Genomic DNA, 12,533 nt, shown 5'->3' on the forward strand with positions numbered 1-12,533 from the left:
AACACTTCATCACATACACCACACACTGGAACACTGGTGTGTAAAATGTCATTGCTAGCATCAGTATGTGAATATTCTGAGCTTAAATGGCAAACAAAAGAAGGATTAAATACTATAAATAAAATAAATGCTAGCATGATAACATCTTTGTGATGGTTTTTAGTCTGCTTATGCTAAGCTAAAACCATGACAAAGATGTGTACAGTGAACATAGTTAACATTGAGCAATTCAAACACAACAATTACTCTGTTATTGTCTTTGTATATGTTATTAAATGATTAATATTATTTCATATCAGCATTGTTTTTATAGGAGTCCTAGTGTGTTGTGGTGTAGATACACACAGCTCCTCACTCTTGTTTTTTGTTGTTGTTGTTAATGGATAAGCAGTTAGCTTAAATGGTTAAAATTAAAAACACAATGAGTTATCGCGCTGATAAACAGGCTAATTGAGTTAAAATTAGGTTTTCCAGGCTTGTTAAAAACACTCCAACACGAGATGATAATGACAGAGTAGAGAAAGGTTTACTCTACACCCACTGCCTCCACAAACACAGTAATTAGTTCAAGTTCTCCCTTTTCATCACAATTTGAAGATTTCCGTTGTGTTCACTTCTGACTTACACGGCTAACACTCATAAAAACACGCTGATTAATCCGACTAATCTCCCAGAGTTCACTGGAAAAGTTGAAAACCATCTTTAAACCCACACCCCCTCATGCTCTCTATCCCATCCCCCCTCCCTCCCTCCATCCCTCCCTCTCACACCAGCTGATGTGAGCAGCCATGGCAGGTGAGATCAATAGGGCTGAAACCTGTCCAGAGCTTTAATCCATCTGTGGTGAGCTGGGAGAAGAGACAGGGCAAGGAAGCCATCAGTCACACGCAGACCTCAGCCCCTCGCCACCTCCGCCTGCTAAATGGACATCTGGAGGAAAATGTCAATCAGTAAAAGTAGCTTTTCTACGGCCAGATGTGTCTTTGTGTTGAGACGCTTAGTCTAACTGGAGGGTAATGTCGCTTCTCTGTGACCAAACTGAATTTACCTGCAAAAACTAAAACATACATTTGACAACATTGCAATGACCCCTGTAGTCTATCTAAGCCTGGCACACACTAAAAGGTTTTTAGAATCTAAGCTGATTTTAAAAATGTAAGAGAGCCCACAGATTCTCTAAACCGGCAACCAGAGTCCTGACCCATAGGAAAATAAATTTAGAGAGGAGATCTCAAAAGTGTTTCATTTCTGTCTCCTAGACAACAATGAGATCTGTTTGAAAGCAAAATGAGACTATAGCTTTATGTGCCCTGTTTCTCATTCTTGCCTCCAGAAAAAAAGTTGTAAAAAGTCTCAGCTTAGTCTTAGTCTTAGTCAGACTCAGTTTTTGTGTCTCAAGTTGAGCTCAGATGGAGCAAAGAAAGAGCCTGAGCTCATCTTTTCAGGAACATTTATAGTGCCCTGCAAAATTAAGATTTCAATGTAATTGTCCACAAACTTACAATTCTCATGAAAACATTTGAACCACTTCAAGATCAGATATTTAGATGTCAAATAATCTCTTCTTTGACTTCACAGTCTGGTCATTCCTTTACAAGTCTGTTTGGAGCAAAACAACTTCACAAAGATTTAGTGGATTTGAGAGAAATTGCAAAAGATAGAGATTTCATATCTCCAGGTATGACAGACCATTTATTTAAAATATGGGCCGCAAAAGAGCCGACCAGATTTATCCAGATTATTACAATTAAAGGGGTGGATTCTTTTGGGAGCTGGTGGCCTAGCGGTCTAAGCGCCCCACATACAGAGGCTACAGTCCTCGTCACAGGGGTCGCCGGTTCGATTCCCGGCTGGTTGACCATTTCCTGCATGTTTTCCCCCGCTCACTACTCCCCACATTTCCTGTCTCTAATCAGCTGTCCTGTCAAATAAAGGAAAAAAGGCCAAAAATATATTTTAAAAAAAGAAGACAATTAGCCATTAATGAGATCTCTCATTTAAGTCTCAAATAAGACTCATGTCATGGTCTCAACTATTCCTCCTAGTGAATTTTTTTTGGAGAAACTAATGAGAACAATTTGAAACTTGAATGAGGCTGAAGTGAGAATCTCAATTTTGTCTCCAGATACTTAGAAGAGAAAGCCTTCAGCAGTAAAATTTTCCTCTGGGGACTCTCAAAACTGAAAATGTCATAAAATCAAACATGACTTTTAGAGTAAACAAACATGGCTGACTTCAGAAGCTAACCAATGCTAGTTGCTTAGCTTTCCCGTACATTCATTAAGGTAGCAATTTCTGTTCAACTCCTCTCCTTGTCAGTTTTGTTTTTTGTTTTTAAGATATATTTTTCAGGCTTTGACACACTTGGAAAGAGAGAGGAGGAAAGTGCTAGTGGAAGGGGGGGAATGACATGCAGAAAAAGAGCCTGCAACCTTTCTTTATTTCTTTATTTATTAGCATCCCCATTAGCTTCCACATCGTGGTTGCTAGTCTTCCTGGGGTCCACCGAACAAAACAAAAACAAGAAAAACAATTATTTAAAATTACACATTATCCATAAAACAAAGATGCAATAGCAGCCAATTATAAAAATCAAGAATGAAAATGAAGAATAAACTAAGTATTTTGCAGATTATCAGTTCCTTAAGAGAAACCTTCGTCTCCTCCTTCTTCTCGCCTCAGAGACGTAAGATTTTCAGACGCATCTCTCGACTTACATTTTCTTTTTCAGTCTCTGTCTCTCCAACATGAATGGATACAAAACCTTTGCTCATATTTCCTGTTGTCATGCTGTTTGTGTGCAAGCATCAGCATCTTCTTTACATGCATGGAAACATGCAAGGTGAATGTTGTCCCGAGCATGAGTGAAAGAATGTAGAGGAATAAAGGACAATAGTGTTTTTATTTATACTAATATGCACTGACATCCCACAGACGAAGACACAAGACATTCTCTTACATCAGTTCATGTCAGTAACTGGAAATAAACAATCTTTGCTTCTTAATTAATCATCCAAATGTGAATATATAAAGTGGATACTGGTTGTGTTTTGTATGCTGAGGGCAGCGAGGCCTTGCACACCTCTGTATCTCTCCTCTCTCTGTGACAGTCGCCGGTGTCTGCAGCCCCTCCCTCTGCATGCTGACACACACCTGCTCTCTCTCTCTCCCTCTCCGTCTCATCTCCTGAGCAACAAGCCTCGGCTGCGTCGCCTGCTCCGTTGTCATCTCCGGTCAAAGGGGACGTGTTGTTTGACTCAAGCTGACGGGCTTGAACATTTCAGCTGGGTTGAAATCCGGTCGCCGTACATTATCCTCGCTCGCTTCTTCATTTTCCACTTGACACCTTTCTTAAAAGTTATTCATGAATTCCCTCACACTCCCTCTATTCTCTCTTCTTCTGTCTTTCCTGCACAGCTGATTTCTTTCTTCTCAGAGAAGTTGTCTCAGAAAGTGAAGACTTTAATTTGTGTTTCGTTTCTTGCACCGACGTGAAGATTAAGAAGGCAATCATTCTGTTCCCGTACTGTTGGAAACATCTCTGCAGGCGAACCGTCCAATCGAACAGAATAAAAGTTGAGGTGTCATGAGGAGACGCAGGACAGCATAGTTACTGTCTTTGCAGTGACAAATAAAATCCTGCAACAAAAAGATAATTCAACAAAAACGCTCTTCATCTTCTCCTGGCAGGATGTTTCAGTTGCTGTATTCATATTTGAAACTCTGCAGGCTTCACACAACAATAAGTTCCCTCTGTGGAAAAATCTCTGCAGGTTCCCCAAACTGATGCAACATCACAGACCTGAATATAACAGACTCTGACTCACACATGTATTATATTTGATAAGAGGTGTGTTCTTCTTAATCTCGCCCGGTGTCCAAGTGAGATGAAGGTGTGCCAAGACAGCCGGGCGACTAAATGAACAAAAGAAGGTTTGGCAAAATCCCTGAGCTGTTGGCGACCGGCTGCATGTTTGGGTTCATGAAATCAGTGCTCTTGGCGTCACATGTGGACACAGAGCAGCGACTTAACCCATCTATGGAGCAGAGGAGGTGAGGACTTAACAGCAAGTACCGACAGATGATGACTTTGAGATGGATAGGTAGGTGGGTAACCAGTAGTGGGCCAGGGATGTGTGCCTGAAAAAACAAGGGATGCCAGAAGTCCGTGTTTTGCCTTAATGCCAAAGTCAGATTACAGGATTCAAGAACAGTTAGAGCCTGATCCGAGTGTCGTAGGGTGTCGAGACCAAGCGGCAACCTCCAGTCTTAAAATATGAAGCCTATGCAGTTCATGGAGCGTCCACTAGAGGCTGGCTGCAGAAACACAGGAAACCACATACACACCAATTCAAAGAAGACGATCTTTACAGCAGAAATAAACATGTTTACAGCCTGGTACAAAAAACAGTTTTGGTCTGAATAGCTCATTTCTCTATCGGCACCATAGACTGCATAAATTATGGACGTAGTATCCGTGACGTCACCCATCTGTTTCTGGAGAGCTGTTTTGAGGTCAATCTATAGCGGCAGCCATATTGGAAATGCTGAACTCAACATAACTGCTGTCGAGCTAGTGTGACGTAAAGAGGCGGAGTTTGAGCCTCCTAGCCAACAGCTACAGTGTTGTGCAAGTTTCCAGTGGAGTTGTTAGCAAAAGAAGTGTGACATGCAGCTAAACTGCAGAGCCTCTGTAGTTATCCTCCATCATGCTCCACCGGGCAATATTGCACAGACCGGCCAGCGCTGATGACGTAGGAGACACACAAGGCTGTTGTAAACACAGAAAAGCATAGAACTGAGATGAATAGATCTGCCATATGGATCAGCACTATATATCGGCACCTTGTCACCGATATCCGATCTAGCTTTTTGAGTCCGATCTAGCTGATATCCGATACCAGGATCGGATCGGTGCATCCCTAGCAGTAACATTAAGATGTGTGTGACTACTCTTTGCACATGCATGATAAAATAGTGGGCTTTGTAATGTTGTAGCTCGTAAAAAAAACACATGATTTTCCCGTTCTGGCTAACTTCACTGTCTACAACGCTCTTTAAAGCATCACTCACCAAGAAACACAGACCCAACATGTTACATAACACAGCCGGGTAATAACCTGAAGCTTCTGTTGATAACTCAGCGTCTGTTACCAACCTCAGGAGTGATGAAGGACAGAGACATCTTCAGCTAAAACCATAGACTGTATAAATAATGGATGTAGTATCCGTGACGTCACCCATCTGTTTCTGGAGAGCTGTTTTGAGGCCAATCGGCCATATTGGAAATGCTGAACTCAACATAACTGCTGTCGAGCGATTGTGACGTAAAGAGGCGGGCTTTGAGCCTCCTAGCACAGTGTTCCCTCCTGTCAATCAAGTCAGCTGTTCCTCTCATTGGAAGACTCGTGATCTCAATATCTCCGAAATTGCCGTGTTATGAAAAAATTCACCCCCCGTACAGTGTGTGCCGATGGAGAAATGAGCTATCCAGACTACACTTGTATTTTGTACCAGGATGTAAACATGTTTATTTCTGCTGTAAAGATCGGTTGTTTTGAATGGGTGTGTATGTGGTTTCCGGTGTTTCTGTAGCCAGCCTCTAGTGGACACTAGACGAACTGCAGTTTTTAGAACTCCTGCATTGGACTCATATTTTTAGACTGGAGGTTGCCGCTTGATCGGCACACCATACAGGGGGTGAATTTATTATAACTGTATTTATGAAGATATTAAACGTACCAGTTTTGCCCAAATAAGGGCATGGCTGATTTGATTGACAGGTGGGCACACTGTAGCTGTCAGTGTCAAGGCTAAAGGCCCGCCTCTTTACCTCACACTAGCTCGGACAGAGTTATGTTGAGTTCAGCATTTCCAATATGGCACCAACCAACGATCACCTTCAAAACTGGCTTCAGGAATAGATGGGTGACGTCACGGATACTACGTCCATTATTTATACAGTCTATGGTCTTTATGTCTTCTACTATGTGCTCCTACACGTCAGGGAGGTTGACCAATGAGAGCAGAGAGCACTCTGAACAAGCAGAAGTCTTGTACAATGAAAAGGAAGAATGATGAAGTCAGTGCAATGAGAGAGAGGAAAGTTTGTCAAGCTCTGGCAGCAACACTTCACCTTTATGATGTGTTGTAGAGAGATCACTGTGACAAAAGAGAAGAAGAGAATTAGGCCAACTTTCCCCCTCCTGCTGATGATCATAGTACAAATGATGTCAAATGAAATCCTACACTTCTACCCTCAGAAACATGTCGACTATTGGATCAACGAGGAATCATCTTCCCTTGACAGGATGTTTATGGACTGTATGTGAAATTCTACTCGCTTCACAGGACAGTTAATAATCTCTCCAGATTACATTAACGTACATCTGCACATATTTCTATCCTCCCTTTATGAGCAGAACAAATCCACCAAACAGAAACAAAACAAACAAACAAATAAATAAATAACAAAACCTAAACATTGGACAAACTCCACGGCTCGTGTGGCGAGCAGCCAGGCTGCCTGCCTCCCTGAAGGCGCCGTCTGATACGTAACATAACAATTGGCAAGAGGGATGTGAATCTCTTCTCCTCTCTCTGTCTCTCTCCCTCTCACACACTCACACACACACCTCTCACACACACCTCTCACACACAGAGAGGGGTAGTGATGGCAGAGGACCAGCAGTCTGTGCCAGTGGGCGTTGTGGGACCGCTGGGCATGCTGGGACCAGCCTCGGGAGTTGAGCCTCGCTGAACTACAGCTGCAACCAACCCCGGCCACCGCCAGAGAGAGAGAGAGAGAGAGAGAGAGAGAGAGAGAGAGAGAGAGAGAGAGAGAGAGAGAGAGATGCTCTGACACACTGCTACAGATACAAAGACTCTACAACACACACACACACACACACACACACACACATACACAACGGCGTCTGTCTCGTCCCGTGATATGTGTCTCAGCTGTGCCAGCTTCGCCGTCCCCCCCCTCAGGCCTGGACCTCCCGCGTATGCCACCCCTCTCCACTCCTCCTCCTCCTCCCTGCCGGTAGCCTTTGTGGGCTAATTAGCGGTGAAATTGGTGAATTGCAGGCTCGGGCACACACACACACACACACACACCCACACATACACCCCCTCACACACACATACAGTGGTTGAATTGCAGGCTCAGGCACAGCAGTGCAGACACTTCAGCATAGCCAAGCGCCACTTCAGCCCCTGAAAAGCCTCTGAAATGGGGCACACAACACAAAGACAGGAGTGGAGAGGAGAAGAAAGGACAGAGGGAGGAGAAGGAGAGAAAGACGGGATGAGGAGATGAAGGAATATATTTCAGCACGCTCTCAGTAACAAGTCGTCGAATACAGCAGCTTGTTCAGAGCTTCAAAATATCACCATATGGGCTTCCTCTCTGGAGTCACGGCCCTCTCTTATTAACGTGGCTTTAAGTCAGATCAGGGAGAGGGAGCCACACATGGGACTCAAGATCAGGAGGCACATGGGAAACAAGTTTGTGCCTCAACCTGAAGGCAGTGTTGCAGCCGAGTCACCAAAATTTCAAGGCTGAGTCTTGACTCAGATTGTTCCTGCAGACTAAGTCAACACATTGAACTCATCCTCATGTTCCTCTAAGCATCTTTCCTCCATTGCTCTGTGGACAGGGCCACTTTGCAGCCCCATGTTAAAACAAGTGTTCCCTTTTTCTCTGCAGTTTGAGCTTCAGGAGCTCTTCTGTTGGATCAGACCGGTCTTCACTCCCTATGTGCATCAGTAAGCCTTTGCCACCCATCCAGGTTTTCCTTCCTTGGATCATTTCTGGTAGGTGCTGACCCCTGCAGGACCTTCCACAGTTGTGACTCACTTTCTTATGCTGCCAACACATCAACTTCTGGGACATCATTATTATATCTTAGTCACTAGATGGGTTCACATGACCACTTGTTGCTATTCCCTTTAAAATCTTTCAGACTGTAAATTCTGAGTCTTCTGTATACATGTATGTCTATGTGGATCTGGTGTTTACATGCTTGAGGCACCCTTACGGCCAAATTCCACTAGATCCACGTCCAGACTGTCTCTGATTTGTCTCAGCTCCAGATCTGATAGGTTTCTATTCTACTCAATGTGTTAACTTCCACTGGATCCACTCCGTTGCGTTCCTACTGCATCTCTGATCCAGCCGGTCGGAGCCCTCCAGATCAGATACACAAGACTTCTATTTTTCCGGGATGCCGAACCACAACACATCAATCTCTACAGAGCAGATGGAGCGGGACAGGAAGTCAGGTTTCACCAAAACAAAATGAAAACATCCGGTTAATTTTCAGAATAAAACACTCTGTGTTATCACCAGATTGTATTTCACTTAACTACAACAACAAACCAAAGTCATGATGAGCGGAGCCAGGCCTGGAGTCAACAGGTCAGAGGTTTTCAGAGGACCAGAAAGACAACATGGATGAGGAGAGGAGGAGGAGGAGAATCCTTGTTTCAGTGATTACCATGGGAAAACCTCGGTCACATGACTCCAGGTGTCCGGTGGTCCTGCTCCATGCTACTGTTTTATGGATGCAACGAATGTGTAAAAACTGGAAGAGAACAAACTCAATATACTTTAAGGTTTTGTTTGCATTTGTAGATCACATCCAGGTTTCAGTCTTTATTCCACTCAGCTGGAAACTCCTCACAGGAGCTTTGACAACAGTTTCAAAAACATCTTAAACCATCAACATGTTTCTTTTTATGATCTCTAAAAAATCCTTTTAATGAGATGATCAATAAAACAATGCACAAGTTAAGAAGTAATGCCACAAATTGTCCAAAGTACAGACCAAAGCAGCGATTACAGGAGGAAACTCGCTCATGGGGAGCTGCTTTTGCCTTGTGTGATGATTTTGAGGGTTCCTTGTTCACGCTGCACTGATATCTGAAGAACTCATTGCTCACTGTAGGAAGGAAAAGCAGCAGGACTTAAAAATGGAGGTTCATGAAGAGTTACAGTACAAAGTCTTCAATGAGCTGACTGTGGAGGATGAAAAATAAGAAATCTTTTAATGTTAATTTGTTTTCCTCTCTGATTTTTGCCCGTGGAGAAAATCTCACAAATACAGCGCCGTTTCAGTCCGCCTGTCATCCGCACACTTTTCTTATTTCATGCTCAGCCGGGAGGCCATGTTGTCTCTGTGACAGTCGATCATAACATCTGTGGGATCAAACTCTTCTTTCTCTTCTTATTCTGTGTGTTTAAAAAGTGACTCTTTCATTCTTTCATTCTCTTCACTTTGCTTTCTTTTTTCTCCTCCGGTATCTGCAGACTCCTTTCCCAGCCTCCCTTATTTCCTCATCAGATTCCCTCCCTCCATAATTACCACTTATTAATCTTAAATGAGAGCCCTAACACGTTGCATGGTTTTAATACAGCCTGTTAATATGGGAGGTAATTTATGGGGTGTGTGCGGGGATGGAGGGATGATGGAATGAGCGTCGTCCATCACAGAAATCATTAGAGACTGAAGCCTCTCTTTCACTCTCGCTCTCTTGAAGACAGAGACGCTCAGTGACTCCTCAACGCGGCACACAGGTGAGCGTCGACTCACCTCGAATTAATGCTAAACCTATACGAAAAGACAGACAATTCAACTCTCTTACTACTACCTCAGTAAACACTGAGTTTAATGTGTGGCCTAAACCTTCAAAATAAAAGAATAGACTTCCTGAGAGTCAGATAAATACGTGTTGTTTGCTTTGATTTTTTTAATTAGTGAGAAATCATTGAGTTTCAAGTTGTGTAGCTGTCCTTGATGTCATTCTACAATTTTTTTTTGGTAACATAAACACATAAAGCATAAAAATACAGGTGCATCTCATCATATTAGGAAAAAAAACAGTCAATATTTTCCATTAGGTATTTAAGAAAGTGACATTTTAATATATTCTACACTCATTATACATCAAATAAAATGTTTCAAACCTTTTTTTTATTTCATTTAATTTTTTTAATTGTATTTATGGCCTACAGCTCAAAAGACAAAAAGGAAATCTGCCTTAATCCTTATTTAAAGAGTTTAAATATTGTATATCTTTCAATCTAGTTCAGTACAAACAACCACCATCATGAGGGAGACTTCTGACTTGACAGTAGTCCAGAAGACGTTCGTTTACGCCCTATACAAAGACGGTGAGCCACAGAAGGTCATTTCTGTAAAGGCTGAGTTCTGTATCAAAGCATATTAATGAAAAGTTGACTGGAAGTAGAAAAGCGTGCACAAGCAACAGGGACGACCACAGCCTTGAAAACGTAATGTCAAGAAAAGTCGATTCAAGGACTTTGGAGGAGCTTCACAAGGAAAAGTGCTAGATTCCTCTGAGCTGCCGTAGACGTCCTCCTGCTGCGGACCATCTGGACTCCAGCTGATACGGACGTGCTGGACTCCAGCGGCAACAGCTTCTACTACTCATCTCATCACTATCACTTCTCTCTCTTACTCCCCTCTATCTGTCTTTCCAGACCCATCTCGGTCGAGGCATGATGGCTGTCTAACATGAGTCTGGTTCTGCTGGAGGTTTCTGCCTGTTAAAGGAAGTTTTTCCTCACCACTGTAACTAGGTGGGGTCAGACTGAGTCTTACCCTGTCTTGGTGTTGGGTCTCTGTTCATAATTTGACATAGAGTGGTCTAGACCTCCTATGTTTGTAAAAGCGTCTTGAGATAACGTTTGTTGTGATTTGGCGCTATACAAATAAAGATTGATTGATTGATTGATTGACAAGGAGTGGACTGAGGCTGGTGTGTTAGATTCCTAATATCAAGACACTCCTGAACCAGAGACATCAGAAGAGTTTCACCTGGGCTAAGGAGAAAAACAAGTCATTCAAAGTCTTCTTTTAGGATGGAAGTTAGCATTTCATTTGCAAATCAAGGTCCTAGAGTCTGGAGGACGAGTGGAGAGGCACAGAATCGAAGGTGTCTGTGTTTGGGGTGCCTTGTCATCTTCTGGTGTTGGTCCACTGTGTTTCATCAAGTCCAAACTTAACCCAGCGTCTACCAGAAGACTTGAACGATTTCATACTTAATCTGCTGACTTTATGGAGACGCTGGTTTCTTTTCCCTGCAGGACTGTGCACCTGCCGACAACGCCAAAACTTCTACCAAGTGGTTTTCTGACCATGATGGGACCAGAGCTGGGCACACGTCTGTTAGTCTTTGATTATCGGCAATACCTTTTTAAAATTAACTTTTAATGTGGAGGTTAATTTGAAAAGGAAATGATCCAAACCTTTAATTTCTGTTGGATCCAGTTGCATGACAAAACAAAAGACAGACAGCATCCACGCTGAGGTGGGGGAGTCGGTCTTGGCCTCTTGTTAGCCAAAGTGGTAAGAAGAAGAGCCATTTGGGAGCAGAGAGACGGTTCTTATTAAGCCAAATATGCTGGATCATGAAGAAGAGCTTGAATTCCCATCACTAGGAGCCTCAATGGTGAGGTTGTTTACCTTAGAACGAAGAAGGATCCAAACCATTCTCCTACACAATAAGATGGATCGCAAACAACTTCAGCAGAGCATACCGCCTTCGTAGATTTGAAGTGATCCATGGATCTTTATGGTTATGATGTGTTTGGATTTAATCCTTTGCTAGACTTGGATCATGGGGAACCTTTCCGTTGAATCAGGAAGGTTAATTAACATCCATTAACTTTGAATACATGAGAGTTTACCTTTGTGAATCAGAAAAAGATCAGCTTTCTGTGCCTCACGTTGAAGTATATCAAACAAACCACCTTCAGAGCGTTCAGCCTTCAGCACTCTGATCTCATTGTGCCTGAATAAAAGAAGCAGAGCAGTGTTGTCTGCTGAACTGTCCTCCTCATCCTTCTTTGGCCCTGCCGTCCCCCGGGGACACATTAGTCTCTTAATGCTTTGTCATCAGCACAGGTTAATGGACCTCACAGTAGTCTGTTAAAAAACACTCCTGATCAATACACAGTGTGTGCAGAAACGGATATCGTCCAAAAATAGACCTACTGGACTTTCAAACTGTGATGAGTTGTCAATTTTTAGTGACAAAGGGGGAGAAATAATTACAGAGGGTGAGAGCTGGAAACACTGAGAGACTTGTGTGACACCGGATCAGGAACTAAGACCAACAGAAAGAAAATATCATGTGCAGATTTATGGACATGGATGCACATTTCCTTTATCGAGTGAGTCTGCATGAATCTAAATTTGTGTATCATATAATTTCTTTCCAGCAACACAGACGTCTTTAGAGAGGCCTGAGAATAACATCCAGGAAGCATGAGATGAAGTTAGAGACAAAAAGACCAGTTATATTTCCTGGTAGTTCCCTTTAGGTGCCCACAGACTGTACAGAAGAGGGTTCAGCCACATACAGTAGATGTCACCAAGCCACTCCTCTCTGCTGACAAACTGCAGTTCCTTAGGTGGCCACTAGAGGCCGGCTACAAAGGTGAGTAGATCCTTATAGAGCATCGTATTAAAACATCAATCTTTAAAAAGCAGACTTGTTTA

Source organism: Notolabrus celidotus, chromosome 19, assembly GCF_009762535.1.
Source record: "Notolabrus celidotus isolate fNotCel1 chromosome 19, fNotCel1.pri, whole genome shotgun sequence".
In the NCBI taxonomy this organism is placed as follows: domain Eukaryota; kingdom Metazoa; phylum Chordata; class Actinopteri; order Labriformes; family Labridae; genus Notolabrus; species Notolabrus celidotus.